The 17,801-nt window shown below is 37.7% G+C and overlaps 1 protein-coding gene across 7 annotated transcripts in view; it reads left to right on the top strand.

The window, feature by feature from the left end:
• LRRC8B (leucine rich repeat containing 8 VRAC subunit B) overlaps positions 1-17,801 on the top strand; it is a 38,881-nt gene that overhangs the window by 8,805 nt on the left and 12,275 nt on the right. For all 7 annotated transcript variants that reach the window (XM_032217539.1, XM_032217542.1, XM_032217543.1 and 4 more), the window contains one exon: positions 7,513-7,559. The gene's annotated coding sequence lies outside the window, so the exon portion shown is untranslated. The remainder of the gene's footprint in view (positions 1-7,512; positions 7,560-17,801) is intronic.

The raw sequence follows: 17,801 nt of genomic DNA, 5'->3' as shown, positions 1-17,801 counted from the left end.
CTTTAAGAAAAAAATTAGCGTATGTAGCTGAAGTTTGAAATGTGTTTAATTCCATACAGATTGTCAAGCTGTATTTATAAGCAACAACACAAATCTCTAAATCAGGGGTGTCAAACTCAAGGCCCACAGGCCACATCCAGCCCATGATGTGGTCGGATCCGGCCCACAGGGCTGTCCTGGTCTACCCAATGTAAAAAGGAAAAATCGGGCCAGCGTAGCTTTGGCCCGGTCTACCCAGTGCGAAGAGGAAACATGCCAGCAGTTTGGGGAGTGGCGTCAAGATGGCCATGCCCACCCATTTGGCCATGCCCACCCAGCTCCCTAAGGTCAACCACAGCCCTGATGTGGCCCTCAATGAAATTGAGTTTGACACCACTGCTCTGTCAAGCTAAATAAGAACAGGAATCCCATCAGGCCTGGGGATAGGTTCCCAATTTACCCGCCCGAGTGTTGACTGTTGAATGCAAGTTGTGTTTTATTATTTTATTCTGTTCACATATTGTTTGTCTTTTGGTATTGCACCCCCCTCCCTGTGATTGTAAGCCGCCCTGAGTCCCCTCAGGGAAAAGGGCGGCCTATAAATCCTAATAAAATGTCTATTAAAAAAAATGTCTATAAGGAATGCAATTAAAATATAGAAGGTTGGAAGAGATAACTATTTTTTTTATATTATTCCTAGCAATGCTTACAATTTCCTTGATGAATTTTAATTTTTCTTTGATAAATTTCCTTGATGAATTATAGTTAAGTCAAGAAACATAGTATATAACTAGACACTATGCTACTTCATTTCTATATACTGTATTAAACTATAGCGACATTTCAACCAGTGCCATGTTACTAAAGCATCCATTTAAATCCAATCTGGTACTATTTACCTGGATTCTGATTGCAGGTGGACATTAATACTTTCTCATCTATAATACCCTTTAAGTCTGATGATTAAAGAAAGTAATCTGTAATCTGTCCAATAAAGAACATAATCTAATACAACTACAGGTAGTCTTCGCTTACAGACTGCTTCATTTAATGACCATTTGAAGTTACAACAGTGTAAAACTGCACAACCTATTCTTGCATTTATGTCCTTCAGAGCATCCTGTAGCCACATGATCACCATTTGTGTCTTTCCCAAACAGCTTCTAACAATCAAGGTTAATAAAGAAGATGTAGGTAAAATTTCAAGTTGTGGTCATGTCTTGCTTAATTACGGGGATGATTCGTTTACTAACCAAATGGGAAGTGACATTGTTAGCCCATTTTGGTCAAATGTTTTTCCACTTAGTGACCACAGAATTTAGTTGAAATTGCCAATCCCAGTTGTGATATTTCTAAGCAAGGACTACCTGTAATCCCTAATTTTGCTCAGTAAAGAGCATAATCTAGCACACTTACAAAAATATACAGATTATAGAAATAACTTATTTGTCTACTTGTACACAAAGACTAAAATATATATTTTGCCTTGACAGAAATAATAGAAGCAAATTTATTCCGTGTTTTTACGTTAATAAATTTATACTCCACTTTTAACACATTTCAGTTATTTTACGGAATTGTAATATATGTGTTTGCAAGACTTCCTTTACTAATGACCAGATGAGCTATTCCTAGAGCTGTGCGCCCACTTGCTTGTGAGGCTGGTGCATTTCCTATATTTAGTACATTCTTCCTTGATCAAGATTGCCCAAATGCCCTTTACATTGATTAACTCGTATATTTTTAATGTCCCAGATTACTAGATAAGAAACTTTTGGTGTAGACAGTTTGGCAGCAAAATTATTTATCATATTTATCATATTATTAATATGGTCCTAGATGGGGCATCTTCTAGTCTACGGTGAACAACCACAAATACTAGCTCTTAACAGGTAATAAATGGAACTTTCTCATAGTCACATCTAGAAGTAACCTCTTCAGGAATTTTAAAGCTTGTTGGAAATATTCATTTTAGAGGACTTTGATATTATGTCCTCAGTACATAACATTCATTTTGAGTTCAAAATACTTCCAAAATATTTCCAAAATATTTCCAAAAGCTCAGAACAGCTACTTTTCATTCAGAATGTATTCTGAATGTATTCAGATCAGTTCTGTTCCAAATATTTTGTACATCCCAGTTTTAGGTATGTAAATGTATATACTGTAAATGTTTATCCTATCTCTAGAGGTTATTTTTCTCGTTTCCTTTATTTCTTTATTCCTATGAAGAAATTGGCAAACTGGTAACATATATGTGGAGAAATCTCTGTTCTGTTTATTACTCCAGTTCTTTATTACTTTTGATTATTTATTGTAGTTTCTGGATGAAACCTGCATATGAATAAATGCAATCAGTTTACAGCATTGTATGGTTTATTTTGTTCAATAAGCACTATTATGTTTCCTTCACTTCTGTTTCTTTATTTCTTACTACACTTTGGAACTGAAGATTTAAATGTTTTCTCATTCCATATAATTCAATATTTGTCCAGATAAAACTTATTCCACCTCTTGAGGAACCTCAAAAATAGTTGGTGATTTTAATACAAATATAAATATTATATTAAGTATCTCCATTAAGGATGCCTGGGTCATATCTTATATAAGCAATAGAACTCATTTCACTTTCAGCACATTGCAGCAAACCACTTACAAAATGCCCCATTTCCTGTTTATCACTGCATTTCATCTGAGGCTTCAGAGAAATAATTATATAATGACGAATCAGAAAATGTAGGTACTGTATAAAGGACTTATGGGTTTGGTCTTGTCAGCCCCAGTAGGTACAATTGAATAAAAAGCTAAAACTATTTTTCTTGGGATTGGCTATAATAATAGAATCTTGCAAGTCTAATTATGTTGTACCTCCTCCTCATATTTATAGTTCAGTGAATTAGGGAGGTATCTGTCTGAACTGCTCCCAGATATTATCTTTCTGTTGTGGATTTAAAATATGTCATTTTACCCCTTGTCACCCTGGCAACAGTTCTTGCATATTTCCATCAACTTTATCTTCTGCAAGCCTCCACAGAGGTTAATGACCTAATTGTCCAATTATGATAAGGGAAGAGTGCAGACAGAGACTTAATTCCTTCTGAATTAATAATTCAGACTAATGGGCAGCTATCACGGCTTCACTGTTAATATTTAGTTGAAAGCATGATTGGATATTGAGGATTTGAAGTTTGCACATATAGTCTTAATTTGAAAGGGGAGAGCTATTGCAACAAATCACTGGTTAATCAGTTAATGCAACCCATGCAACGTCTTTAGTGCAATATATTTATTAGAAGGTTAGGGAGCAGATAAAATCTGCTGGAGGAACTGGTTGGCTTCAAGGAGGACTGCTGCACTATTGATCAACGTAGTATCCTCCAAAATAGGTAGCCCTCAACTGATCAAAGTTACGCCAGCACTGAACTTATAACCTGTGCCCAGCCGCTGCAGTGCCCCTGCAGTCACATGATCAAGATTGGGGAGCTTGGCAGCCCACACTTACCGTGGCACGACAAAACCGCGCTCGACTAAGCCGCGCCCAATTAAACCGCGTCGCTGACGTCATCAACAGGGCGACAACAGCGAGCACGGAGAAAGAAGGGCGCTTTAAATAGCGCTTTGAAAGCAAGCCGATTCAACTTAAGGTAAGGGTTAGGTTTAGGTTTAGGGTTAGGTTAAGGGTTAGGTTTAGGGTTAGGTTTAGGGGGGTTAGGTTTAGGGGTTAATTTTAGGTTTAGCGTTTACAGCGTGCTTCTGTCTCCGCGCTGTTGTTGCCCTGTTGATGATGTCAGCTACACGGTTTCATCGAGCGTGGTTTAGTCGAACGCGGTTTTGTGGTGGAAACCACACTTACTACTATAGGGGCACTTCAGCTCCCCCCATCTATTTATGGGGTCTCATCTTTTGGCACTCTGTGCTTCGCCACCCGATCTGACCTTTGCTGTTCCCTGCTCTTGTTTCTGATGAGGTGTGCCTGGCCTGTCTGCTGAGGCAGGCTGGAGATGAATTCCTCGCTGTAGAAAAAGGAAAAAAAGGCCCCAGAGCCATGGCACACAAAACATCCCTTTTATGTTACAGACTTACAGGCCATGTCACAATATATTCATGAACTGGAATAGTACATAGCAACAGGTCAGCCAACGGGGGACTGTTTGGTAACTGAAACATAGTATTTGTTGTATAGGGCCATAAGAGACAGTTTGGAGCCTGGGCGTGGCTTAACTGTTCTGCACATAAGCTTGGGGGCAACAGCTTCTCCCTCTTCCCTTTTGCCTTCTCCATTTTGTGCTTCCATTTTGTGCTGTGTTTGTACTTGCTATTTCTGTCCTCTACCACGTTGGAAGAACCACTCTTGGTATTGTATATATGTCTCATGTGTTGTTATCAGGGGTGGGTTTCTCGCCCCGTTCCAACCAGTTCGGTTGGAACGGGGCCGGCGGCGTCCTCATGCACGCGCGTGGTGCACGCATGCGTACTAGCATCTGCGTGACGCTCCAGCTGCTCCTGGAGGATCGCGCAGGCGCTGTATGCGTCCTGTGCATGCGTGGAAGTGCAGAACTCGTCAAAACCGGGTAAGGACCGCGGGCAGGCGAGCGGGCCCTTCGCCATTCCTGGAAGTTACTTACTTCCTAGTTCGCCGACCAACCGGTTCACAGGGACCGCCGCGAACCGGTTGAAACCCACCCCTGATTGTTATGTATATAAAGAGAAGTTAATGAATCCTGCTGAATCAGTTGCCTGTGTGTGCTTTCTGGATTTGATTTCTGCAACAAACTCTTGATAGGCCAGAGCTCCTTTTGGCTTTTTGTTAAGCATAAAGCCCAGCCAGGCAACTAGGCTGTGTACACCTCATTTGGCAGCAGGAGCAAGAAGGCGACAAACGTCATATGGGGCAGTATAGAGTGTAGGGCAGTGGTGTTCTCGGAGTGCAGGGTAGCAATGGCAACTACAACTGGCTTGGGGTAACTGGCTTCTAAGGTGTAGTAAGCAGTCTCAGAATTGGACAGTTGGGGACTGCTTGTTGCCTTGCATGATAGGGTGCCCCCAAAAGCAAAACTGGGGAGAAGATGTGAGGGTGGAGAAGGGTGGAGCCAGTCCCTTCCCTTACTGAGGCTCAGGGATACAAGAGACCAAGCCTGGAATGGTCTTGGATTGGAGTGGTCATAAATTAACGACCCATGGTTCTTGATTAATGACAGTTTCCAGAATTGTCATATGACACCTCACTCTACAACAGCATTGCCTAGCAATGGAAATTCCAGTCCCAATTATGTTGGTTGTAAATTGTGTACTACCTGTATTTAATAGCAAAATACCTTTCCTCATCCACAGTCTCGTTCAATATAGCCAGTATTTGATTGGGTTAATCAAAGTAAGCTCTGGAAGAAGCTGAAAGCTTCTTTGATTGTCAAAAGGATATTCTTAGGTTGCATTCTTCATGATGCTTAAAGTCAGAGGCAGTTCCCCAGGGTCATTTAACATCTGCTGCATCCACTAAAAATGGAGTTAAGCTTGGTTGAATTTTAGCCCCATCATTATTTAACTTTTCTGTGTTTGACTTGTTAAGTTACGGAACAAATGTGGACTTTCACCACCCTAAGCTGAGAGATAAATTTGTTTTCACTTTATGTAGCTGAAGCAACTATATTAACTTTCATTCCTGTTGGTCTCAGAAGATTTGCGAAGGCCTTGATGAAATTTTGAGTGGAGGCCAAAATTAAAATTTATCAGAAGACTAAAATCTTGAGCCCCCAGCATTTTTGGCACTAGGGACTGGTTCTGTGGAAGACAGTTTTTCCACAGACCAGGTGAGGGAGATGGTGTCTTTTTTGCTCACTTGCCCGCTATTCACCTCCAGCCGTGCGGCCTGATTCCTAACAGGTCACAGAGTGGTACCAGCCCGTGGCCCAGGAATGAGAATCTGTGTCTAGGGCACTTTTTAGTTGATTAGCAATGGTATTTTATAAGTTAATAGAAAATGAGGTTGCAGATCAGTGATGGGATTCAAAATTCTTTACTACCAATTCGGTGGGCGTGGCTTGGTGGGCGTGGCAGGGGAAGGATACTGTAAAATCTCCATTCCCTCCCCACTCCAGGGGAAGGTTACTGCAAAAACTTCATTTCCTCCCAATTAGCTGGGCTCGGGAGGCAAAGAATTGATGGGGGAGGGGCCAGTCAGAGGTGGTATTTACCGATTCTCTGAACTACTCAAAATTCCCGCTACCGCTTCTCCAGAACTGATCAGAACCTGCTGAATACTATCTCTGTTTCAGATGTTTACTTTTATTTTAGGTGATTTTTTTCCCCATTATTTTTATGGATAACTCAAGCCTAACTCTATATACTCCTTCCTCCTCCTATTTTCTCCACAACAACCACTCTGTGAGGTGAGTTAGGCTAGGAAAGAGTGATTGACCCAAAGCCAATATTTCATACCTAAGTGGGGACCAGAACTCACAATTTTCTGGTTTCTAATTAAATGTCGTAACCACTAGACCAAACTGACTTTGCTGTTATAATTATCCTTATATCTGAATCACACAGATGAAAACACTTTCCTATTGCCAGGCTCATTCTGACACCAAATTTTATGCTAGCCTACACTATGTTTCTTGCAAAAATGTTGGGCTGCTACAATAATAATATTTGTAAATAATTTCTTTACTAAAATAGGAATCTTTTGAATGAACAAGAAGTATGCTCTCTTTTATTGCAGTTTAAACTTTTCAAAATAGAGAAACAACTAAGAATAATGTGGTAATTTTAAAGAATTGAACCTTTGTTATGAATTACAACCCACTTCACTGGAGAGTGATACAAAACTGTGGGCATAAGTGTAGAAATATTTTTTTATTTTAAATTGGCAATTTAAAAACGTTTTTAAGGAGTTTTTTAGAGGTTTTACCAACTTAATAAAACAACAGCGAATCTAAGATGAAATTTTATTGAACAGTAAATATCTAATAATAAATATTGACTAGTACAGGAAACAGCATATAAAGTAAATTCTCTAAAAGAGTTTTAATAGATCTGCTAACAAGTTTATCAATTCTGCTCAGTCACAGAGTACTATACAAAAAAATGGTTTAGCCACGGTCAATAAGAATTAGTTAGTAAGATTGGCAGTTTGAAGCAGTAGCTTCATATATCCACTTAGAACAGACTTTTAAAAATTTGTCACAATGTGCTTGACACTGGTAGAGTGTTTCTATTTCCCTATATTTTGGATACAGCTGGCTGTATGTTGTGAGCTATATGTGTGATAGAAATGCAGTGGTACTTAATTTACAGTATATTTAAAATGTTTAAGAATTGAAATAAGAGTTTTAAGGTTTAGCATAAAGAAATGCTGTGATTAAACCATGCCACTAGATGGTGCCTTGGATTAAATATTTTTGAGACATGCTGAGATTGGTATTTAAATCTTATTAACCATAATTAGAGAGTTCAGACTACACGACTCTCATAAGCTATTCTTGTTCTATAATTTTGTATTGTAAATATGCAGTAACTCTTTCAACAATGTCTCTGCAGGAACTGTCAAGCTCCAGAAGGAATTATATCTGACTGGCAATTGGCAGGTAAGAACTTGTTAATTAACTTACCTGGCTATCTTAACTATTGTTTGCTTAATAGATTAATTTAAATTATATGCCTAGATATAAGCAGAGTTCAAAGTTAAAAATTAAAGTCTTTTCTATAATCAATGAAGTACATGCTGAATTTTTAACAATATTCATTTGCTTCCTCGATTATAAAGCATGCGTCAGCAACGTCTCAAGTTCTTTGGCCTTTTCTAAAGCCAGTTTGAACATCTGCCTCTGCATTTCTGTGCAGGACTTTAATATGCATTGAATAATTTTGAGCATTATTTTGCCAGCATGTGAAATTAAGAATCTAGTATGATAGATTGCACATTCTGTTTAAGTCCCCTTTCTTTGTTATTGGTATATGGGTTGACCTCTTCCAACCTGTCATTCTCCTGATTTTCTGGCATAGTTTGGTTAGAGTTTTATTTATTCTTCTTTACCAAATATTAATATTTATTCAGATAATTTGTGTAGTGACCAGATTGCTGATTTAATTTCAGTTTCTAGTTGTAGAAATATTGTACATAGGGGATATCGTCTGTTGAATGCTGACATCACTTCTTGTACAACATTTCAGTACTCTTCCATTTTTTATATATATATATATATATATATATATATATATATATTTGGAATATGTTACTGCTTCTCTTTTTTTATTGAAAATTTTAAAAGGCTTTTACAAATATTTACCTCACCTCCCCCACCCGAACCCATCCCCCCCAAGCCCTCCCCCCCAACTTCCCAGAGCAAATACAGGGTATAAATCTTTAACAATCATATTCTAAAATAAACTAAAAGAAACTTAGTATCACCTTTCATTTGTGCTTTAACTCCTCTTTTGTTAAGATAAACAGATTATATTGTTCCTCACTTTTTCAGTCACAATCTATCTGGAATTTCTTAGGTCCCGTATTTATTTTGAATATAACCAATCCATCTTCTCCACTCCAGTTTATATTTCTCATCTGAGTGATCCTTAAGATATGCTGATATTTTAGCCATCTCTGCTAAATTTGTTACTTTTAATGTCCATTCTTGAATAGTAGGCAAATCTTCCTTCTTCCAGTATTGCGCCACCAACAGTGTTGCTGCCGTTGTTAGGTTCAAAATCAAGTTAGTCTCTATAACAGTCCAATCAGTAGTTATACCTAACAAGAATAACTGAGGGGTAACCCTCAGTTACTGCTTCTCTTTTAGTATACTATTTCAAGATTGGAATATCCTTCAAGGTTCAGAGATCTTTTGCAAGACTTCCTTGCTTCTCTATATCTATTTCCATCTTCAATGCCTTTATAGATGTTATTGTAATACTGATTTTATCTCTTCTAACGTTCTGAAATTTTGTTAAGTTTCTTCCTGAGAACTTTTTTCCGCCTTGGCTTTTTTCTCTGTTTGCAATATCCACCATCTGTTCTGTAATCCAATTTGCTTTCTTCCCTTTCTTGGTCTTTAGTAGTCTCTTTTCACATCCTGGACAACCTCCATGATTTTATTTCCACAGTTCATCTGGTTCCTGATTAAGAGGTTCAGGACTTCAAACTTGTTTCTGTTCTCCTTGAAAATGGTGTATATGTGCTGTAGAAACTGTGGCAAAGCCAGTTGCTAGGCTTATCTCTGCTATTATTACTGATTTTACACTAATAAATTATTATTATTTTCCTCCTGCCGACCAGCTGGTCTTCGGGTCCCTACGGCTCATGCGCGGGGATGCACACATGCGCTGAGGGGATATGCGGGGGTTGGACGCATGCATGGGCACGCACACACATTGCATGTTGGGGGTTTGGGTGCAGAGATTCACATGCACTTTAGGCACTCGGTCCGGAAAAAGTTAGCCATCACTGGCATATAATATACTATATATACCATGTAATTCTATATTTGTAGCGTCAGATTTTTCCCTCTATGTGATAATATCAGCAATTAGATATCCCAAAGGTTTTAATCTAGTCACTTCGTGAACACTATTAGTGCTCCAAAACATCCACAGTGCTTCCTCAGTAGCATGTTGAGGGCCATCCAACCCATATCATAAATCATTTTACATTGTTTGTCTGCATGGTTTTCATAATAGAATGTAGGAGAGGTTATCATTGCCTTCTTCCTCCGAGCTTCAAATCATGTTTATCATTGTCACTAAAGCAATCATCTGCCTGCAGCATCTTCCTGTATCACTTCTGCCCAATAAGGGTGCCTACTTGCTTTAGATGGGTAATTTTGCAAAGCTTCTTCTCTGCATTGTACCGCAACTTCTTTGCATTGTACTGCAAACTAGGTCATACAAAACTTTTGCCAGACCAATTCTCGAATACAGCTCATCTGCCTGGAATACACATATATCAGACATTAATGCAATTAAAACAATCAAGCAAGTCCAGTGGTATTTCATGAGAAGAGTATTCCATTCCTCTGCTCACAATAGAATACCTTATGCCACCAGGCTTGAAGGTTTGGGCTTGGATAACATAGAACTACACTGACTAAGGTCTCACCTAAGTGTAGTACACAAAAGGGTCTGCTACAACATCCTACCTGTTAATGACTACTTCAGCTTCAACTGCAATAATACTCAGGCAAACAATAGATACAAACTCAAGGTAAAACGCTCCAAACTTGATTGCAGAAAATACAACTTCAGCAACAGAGTGGGCAATGTCTGGAATGCACTACCTGACTCTGTTGTTACATCCTCAAACCCCATAACTTTAATTTTAAACTGTCTAGCGTGGTCCTCACCCCTTTCCTAAGAGGTCTGTAAAGGGGCATGCATAAGCGTACCAGCGTGCCTACTGTCCCTGTCCTATTGTCCCCATTTATTCATACCCATTTCCTGTGTTCATGTCCATGTTTATACTTATACCTGTTATCTCGTAAATGTTTGATTAAATCAGGGGTAGTCAACCTTTTTATACCTACCACCCACTTTTGTATCTCTCTTAGTAGTAAAATTTTCTAACTGCCCACCGGTTCCACAGTAATGGTGATTTATAAAGTAGGGAAGTAACTTTACTTTATAAAAATTATAAAGCAGAGTTACAGCAAACCCCTACCGCCCACCATGAAAGCTGGAACACCCACTAGTGGGCGGTAGGGACCAGGTTGACTACCATTGGACTAAATAAATAAATAAATAGGCTTCACACCTTGGATTAGCTTGCTGTGAGTATATTCCTGGCATTCTTTGCTCATCCCTTCCAGGAACAGATCCTCTGCCATGATGAATACTTGAGAGGGAGTTTTACGAATACAGGCTGTAATATTACTGTTTTCAAGCATTTGTATTAATGTTGAACACAAATGTTTCCTCAGGAAAACATTGGAAGTTATTTAAACAATTATAAAATAATAATTTTATAATACAGTGAATCTATTTATCATAGAAAGAGTGTGGAATGAATATATATATATATATATATATATATATATATATATATATATATATGTATGTGTGTGTGTGTGTGTGTGTGTGTGTGTGTGTGTTATATTTGTGCTGATAAATAAATAAAGGGAGACTAGTATAGATCTATTTCAAGCTATTTAGCTCTCATCAGCTAGCCATACCCTTGCTGGGAATCGAACCTGTGCTCTATTGCCTCTTAGGCAGATGTGTTAACCATTGAGCTACAGAGCTCAACTCCTTATCAGCCAGGCCAGGGTGAAAGGTATATATTTAAAGTCACAACCCCTGGTATGCCCAAATATGGGAGGAAGGTCACACTTCCATTCTCTGTCCTTCGGCTCGTCACAAGAGACCATCCAGACAGAAACCCAATATTTTTTACTGTTGCCTTTTTGTTACATTTGTTATATTTGTGCTGATAAATAAATGATGGTCTCTATATTTATATATTTATATATTTATATATTTATATATTTATATATATTTATATATTTATATTTATTTATATATATATATATATATATATATATATATATATATATATATATATATACATACATACATACATACATACATACACACACACACACACACACACACACACATACATACATACATACATACATTTAGTGTCCCCTGGTAAGCCCCAATTATGGGAGGAAGCTAACAGTCAATCGGCTCGTCACAAGAGTCCATCACGACAGAAACCCAATATTTTTACTGTTGCCTTTGTTACACATTTTGTGTTATATTTGTGCTGATAAATAAATAAAGGGAGACTAGTATAGATCTATTTCAAGCTAAGATGTAAGTTGCCTAAGATGTAATATAGCACAGGTTTGAATCCCAATAAGGGTATGGCTAGCTGATGAGAGCTAAATAGCTTGAAATAGATCTATACTAGTCTCCCTTTGTATGTATGTATGTATGTATGTATGTATGTATGAAAACACCAGCATGGTTAAATAAATGTCAAAAAATTGTGAGGCAAGGATTTTTTAAAGTGGAAAACTTAATTTGATAAAAACAAGGGAGGAAGTACTTTGGCTAATCAAGCAAAGAAGAAATCTGAAGGGAAACAATGCATTAACGCAAATAAAATAATGAAGGAAAATGCTGCAACCTCTACAAAACAACACTATAAAAAGATTCCTGAAAGAGTATAGGGGAGAGATACCAAACTGGTGGCATGCAGGCCAGATGCATCACGTGCAGGCCCCGCCCATCCCAGCTCCACGAAAGGAAAAAAAACATCACGATACATCAGGTGACGGCAATGTGACCCCGCGAGTTTGACACCCGTGGTATAGGGAGTTAAAAGTAATAAGTCAGCCCTTCAAGGTAGCCTAGACAGACAACTAAAATCATGAGTATTAATAGTTCCTTTATTGTAAGATTATAGTAACAGATTCTTGCAAGTCTGAAAGCACCTCCCCCTCCCCCCCGCCTTTACTTTCAAGAAAACTAGGGAAAGTCCCTTTTGAGATGCTTTCCCCATTCCTACTCCTCCTCTGGATTCAGATTTCATTTATTAGGCCATTGTTTACATTGTGAAAAGCTAACCTTTTACCTTGCCTGGGCTGCAATGAGTGAAGAGTGAAATTGTCTTGGGCCATATATAAAATATAAATAGTTATTGTATATAAATAACAAACTTCCTTTATTTTTAAAATATTTTTAATTATAATCTTAATGGGCCCCATTGATAGCTATCCAGGGTCACATGCAGCTCAATGGCTGCAGATTGAACACAACTGAATTAGGCTCTGACTCTTCCTTAGGTAGGTTATATCTGTATATATGAATATGTGTTTCCTTCATTTAATAACAATTTTGAGTACTGTATAGCATTCATTGATTCAGCAGTACATTTCTATACAAATAATTAGTATTTGAATTATTTCAGTAAATAATGCAAGAATTTCAGCCAAAAAATTATAGTTTTTAATCACTAAAAATGTGTTGATGAACAAGTGTTAAATAGCATTTAGGCTAATTGATCATTCCTTATCTTATTAAATTCTCCACTAAATGTCATTTAAAATATTAAACAAATTGTAACAAGCTTTTATTCATTTCTGTGTTTAACGTGTTTACAATAAATTTTGTAAAAACCGACAAGTCAAATATTAGACTAGAATATGTACTCTTCATATCTACATATTTTGATGTATAAAAGTTACCAGGATTTGATAACTACATTTTGTTGATCTCCAAACAGTAAAAGTCAGCAGTTGACACATTCTGCAATTGCAGTCAGAGGCTTGTCATCACATACTTTTCTAATCTTGTGTGCAGTGAACAGCTCTTGAAGAAATTAAATGTCATCTCGGTGCGCTTTGTTTTGTGGAAGTTAAGATTACAAATACACTTTCTCCAAGGTTTCCTCTTGAATTAGCCCCTGCTAGGATAGCCATCTGCAAAATCTGTTTTCTGTGACTGACAAGTTAATCATGTTAACCACCTTTGTGCTGTCTAAACTATATCCTGTGAAGCTTAGGCGAGGTCGTGTCAGAATCCATTGTTCTTTCTTTATCTACCATAATCGAAACAGCAACATTATTTGTGACTGTGTTTGGCTGTCCCAGTTTTTATTTAAAACTTGTTATCATAGGCTCACAGTATCCTGTTATAATAACATAATTATGAAGCAATTTGGAATCCATGTGTATATGCGGCCAGGTAGGGTAGGTAGGGGGAGAGAGAGAGAGAGACATATAAAAATAGATGTAGAGATAATCTTTGCCCTTCATATACCACAGTTTCTAAATGGTAGCCTATTGGCTCCATTTACTGGTACCTATTAGTGAAATTGGCATTAGTGTGAATATTACTAAAGATAAATTTGGGGGAATGGAAAATTACTCAAAAGAGGATTTTCAATACACATGAAGACCTGTTTTCTATTAAATTGTCTTAGCACTGTTCTGGAAATTTAAGACTTCCATTACTGTGTAAACAAAGAACAAATCTAATCTTGTTGCCTGTATTTCTTATTTCTCTTGCTCCCTGATTATATAGCCGGTTGTTGTGTTTGTGTGTGTGTTTGTGTCTTAGCTCTTTATTACTGTATTTTTTGAAATATAAGACGCACCGGAGTATAAGACGCACCCAGGTTTTGAAGAGGCAATTTTTGTTTAAAAAAGTAGGTAGTTAGATAGAGTGATAGAGAGGGAGGGAGAGAAAGAGAGAGAAATACAGTAGGTAGGTAGGGAGAGAGAGAGTAGGTAGGTAGATAGGTAGGTAGATAAAGGGATAGAGAGAGAAAGAAAGAGAGAGAGAGAAATACATTAGGTAGGTAGGGGGAGAGAGAGTGTAGATAGGTAGGTAGAGGGAGGGAGAGTGAGAGAAATATAGTAGATAGGTAGAGAGAGAGAGAGTAGATTGGTTGGTAGGTAGAAGGAGAGAGAGAGAGAGAGAAATAAAGAGAAATACAGTAGATAGGTAGAGGGAGAGAGAGAGAGTGAGTAGGTAGGTAGGTATATAGGTAGATAGAGGGGAGAGGGGGGGAGAGAGAGAGAGGAGATAGGTAGGTAGATGTTTCCAGGTGTATTTATCCATGTGTTGGAGAAGGAAATCTCTGACAACCTGTAGCACCTAAAACTTTGTTTCTGGTGCGTCTTTTACTCCGAAAAATACGGTATGTTATAAAATAGCAGCCTAATGATAACTTTTCAGGTCATGAAATGCACATATTTCTACGCTTTGTTTTTGCAGATGTAGGAACGGTTATCAGAAATTAATGTTTCTGTTTTATTTAACCAGATAGGTAGTACTCAAAGTGGCAGCATAAGGGGGCTTAATTAAATTAAATTTTCATTTGTAACTTTGAAATACATATTATTTCTTCAACATGTATCCTGTGTTTCCACATGTAGTATTCAATGAAATTAATAATAATTTAAATCAAATATCAAACAATACATAATAAAAGACCAGCTAAAACAAATTTAGTAATGGAATAATTCAGAATCAATCAGTTTAGTATTCTGTAACATAGGAGATATAGCACTCTAGCTTAACAGCCCTCTGAGAAAGAAGCAAACATGTTTTATTTGATTTGATTTGATTTTACTTTATTTATATGCCGCCCTTTTCCCTGAGGGGACTCAGGGCGGCTCACAATCCAGGGGGAGGGAAGAACAAAACAAATGCACACATAAAGACATTACATCATTAAAAAGCGCAACAGTCATACAATTCGGGTGGGGTTAAAGTGTTTAGCCCCAGGCCTGTCGGGATAGCCAGGTTTTAAGGGCTATGCGGAAGGTCTGGAGGGTGGTGAGGGTACGAATCTCCACGGGGAGTTCGTTCCATAGGGTCGGAGCAGCCACCGAGAAGGCTCTCCTCCGGGTAGTTGCCAGTCGACATTGACTGGCTGATGGGATTCGGAGGAGGCCTAATCTATGGGATCTTATTGGCCTTGTGGAGGTGATTGGCAGTAGACGGTCTCTCAAGTTGGACTGCCATCCCTCCTTGCTGTGGTTGTGACCTTCAGGTCTGGACTTCCCTCCTCACAGTGGAATGGGACAACTTGGTGCAACCAACTCACCACGGCCAACTTGTTGCTTGACAACTTACAAGGGAGCAATTCAACAATTCAGTTTAAATATTTAAAATAATTTAAAAAATATTTTCATTTTTGTCATTCACATTTCATTCTGTCCCTCCTTTTGTATCCTTTCTTTAATGATTCTATTCCACCATTTCTTCGATATTAGTGTAACTCTCGTCCTGCAGCAAGTTGGCCCCAGTGAGTTGGCTGCGTTGAGTTGTCATTGTCGCCCTCACAGAAGCCAGTGGTGGGTTTCAAAAATTGTTCGAACCTACTCTGTGGGTGTGGCCTCCTTTGTGGGAGTGGCTTGCCACCCATGTGACTGGATGGGAGTGGCTTGCCGCCCATATGACTGGATATGAAGTTGCCAACGACACTTGTCAGAACCACCTTAAATTACCTCACACACAGCACTGGCATGCATAAGAATATGTTGTAAACTTGTTTTTTAAAAAGCTTCTTTGGTTTGCGTTAAAACAACTTCAACACGTGCAATGTTCTGATTGCCCCACAAACACAGAAGTCATCCTTACCTTTCACAGAGGCACTGAGTTTTATAAATCTGAGCATGATAGTGTAGAATAATCATATCCAAGGACCAGTGGTGGGTTTCAAAAAATTTTGGAACCTCTTCTGTAGGTGTGGCCTGCTTTCCGGATCCACTGTTGGAACCTCTTCTAACCGGTTCGGTAGATTTGACGAACCGGTTCTACCGAATAGGTGCGAACTGGTAGGAACCCACCTCTGACAGAAGCCATTGATTATTGGGAAATAAAGGAGCAGGGCTATAAAGGAACTGAGCAATTACTTTTCCATCATAACTAAGTATTAATATTAAGTACTGGTGTCTTCTATGCCATGCCTTTTTGAATTTAAACCTGAAAAGGACTGTCTATATCCATTTTTTACAAGAGCCTATTAGGCTGAAGGCTGAAGCATAAATGTGGATGGGATGGGGATGGGGGTAGGGGTAAGAGGATGGGATGGAATGGAATGGAATAGAATAATCAACCATTACTTTCTTATTGGTGGAAACTCATCCATGCAAGAACTACATAGGAATTTCTAGAAGAGTTTCCAGGGCCTTGGATAGTCTGGTTCTTATGTCTTTATTTATTCATATAACTTATAGACTATAGAGAGGTTTACAATTAGAAATTTTTTTAAAAAATACAAAAACTAAAAGAACTCATGAGCAGCTCCAAAACCAACATAAAACATCAATAACCTACCTATCCTCTAATCCAAACAATCCAGCATGGTCTCAATCTTCATTATGCCTTAAAACCTAACCGCCCTCAGAAAAGTCTATTCTGAAATAATCTACATTACAGTTAGTTTCAGGTAAATGCATACTGAATTGTAACCTCAGTTTGTAGAGCAAATCCATGACCATATCCAATAAAAAAACTATAAGTTATGCAGATAGTACATGAAAAGTAGGAAATAATTGAACATAGCATAATTTTTATAGTAAAGAAAAACATCATTTTAGTAAAGGCAATTTGAATAAAAATTAAACGTATATTGTTTACAATTATTGCTCTACAGCATATATAGAAATTCCTATTCCTAAATGTGGCAGTAGTATATATATTTGAGTGAACAATATATATTTAAAATATATTGCTTAGAAAGCTGGCCACTGAAAGCTTACCATTGTAAATGTTAACTGTGGTTTGCAGTTTTTGTAGATTAATCTCAAAACATATTGACACCAATACCAAAAAGTAGACTTGATATTAAAGTTTTTATATATACTCTTAGCTTGAATTAACTGTGACCTAGATAAACGCAAATAGGATTACAACCTAAAGCTCAACAAAATGAGATAATTATTGAGAACATTTTAGATATTCCATGGTCCAATTTTAGAACATAATCACAATTCAATTAGATAACTTTGAAGTGCTTTTATGCTTTTATGAGCTAAAAGCTGTTTGAAAGAGTTCTGATCTATTAATTGTATTACACATAAAATTGAATGAAATGTGTCTATTCTTTTTTTGTAACCTTTAGAACTAAACAAAATGGAAGGGTTAGCATTGCTTCAACCAAAGTGTTCAGGAACAACTTTTGTTTCATTATAATTTTATTTTGTTTCTTTTAAGACTTGACGTTGAAGCAATATCTAGACTCAGTCAATTCGGACGTGTCCCTAGTTTATGGCAAAAGAGGCTTTAGATACTTTTTAGTTCAACCTCTATTCTGAACTCTGTCTGCCATAAAAGAGAGGAAGCATTCTGAATACATTCTTACATGTGTTATCACTGTA

Source organism: Thamnophis elegans, chromosome 5 (assembly GCF_009769535.1).
Source record: "Thamnophis elegans isolate rThaEle1 chromosome 5, rThaEle1.pri, whole genome shotgun sequence".
Classification (NCBI taxonomy): Eukaryota; Metazoa; Chordata; class Lepidosauria; order Squamata; family Colubridae; genus Thamnophis; species Thamnophis elegans.
Note: the sequence above shows the minus strand (reverse complement) of the source record. Positions and strands in the feature narration are given on the sequence as shown.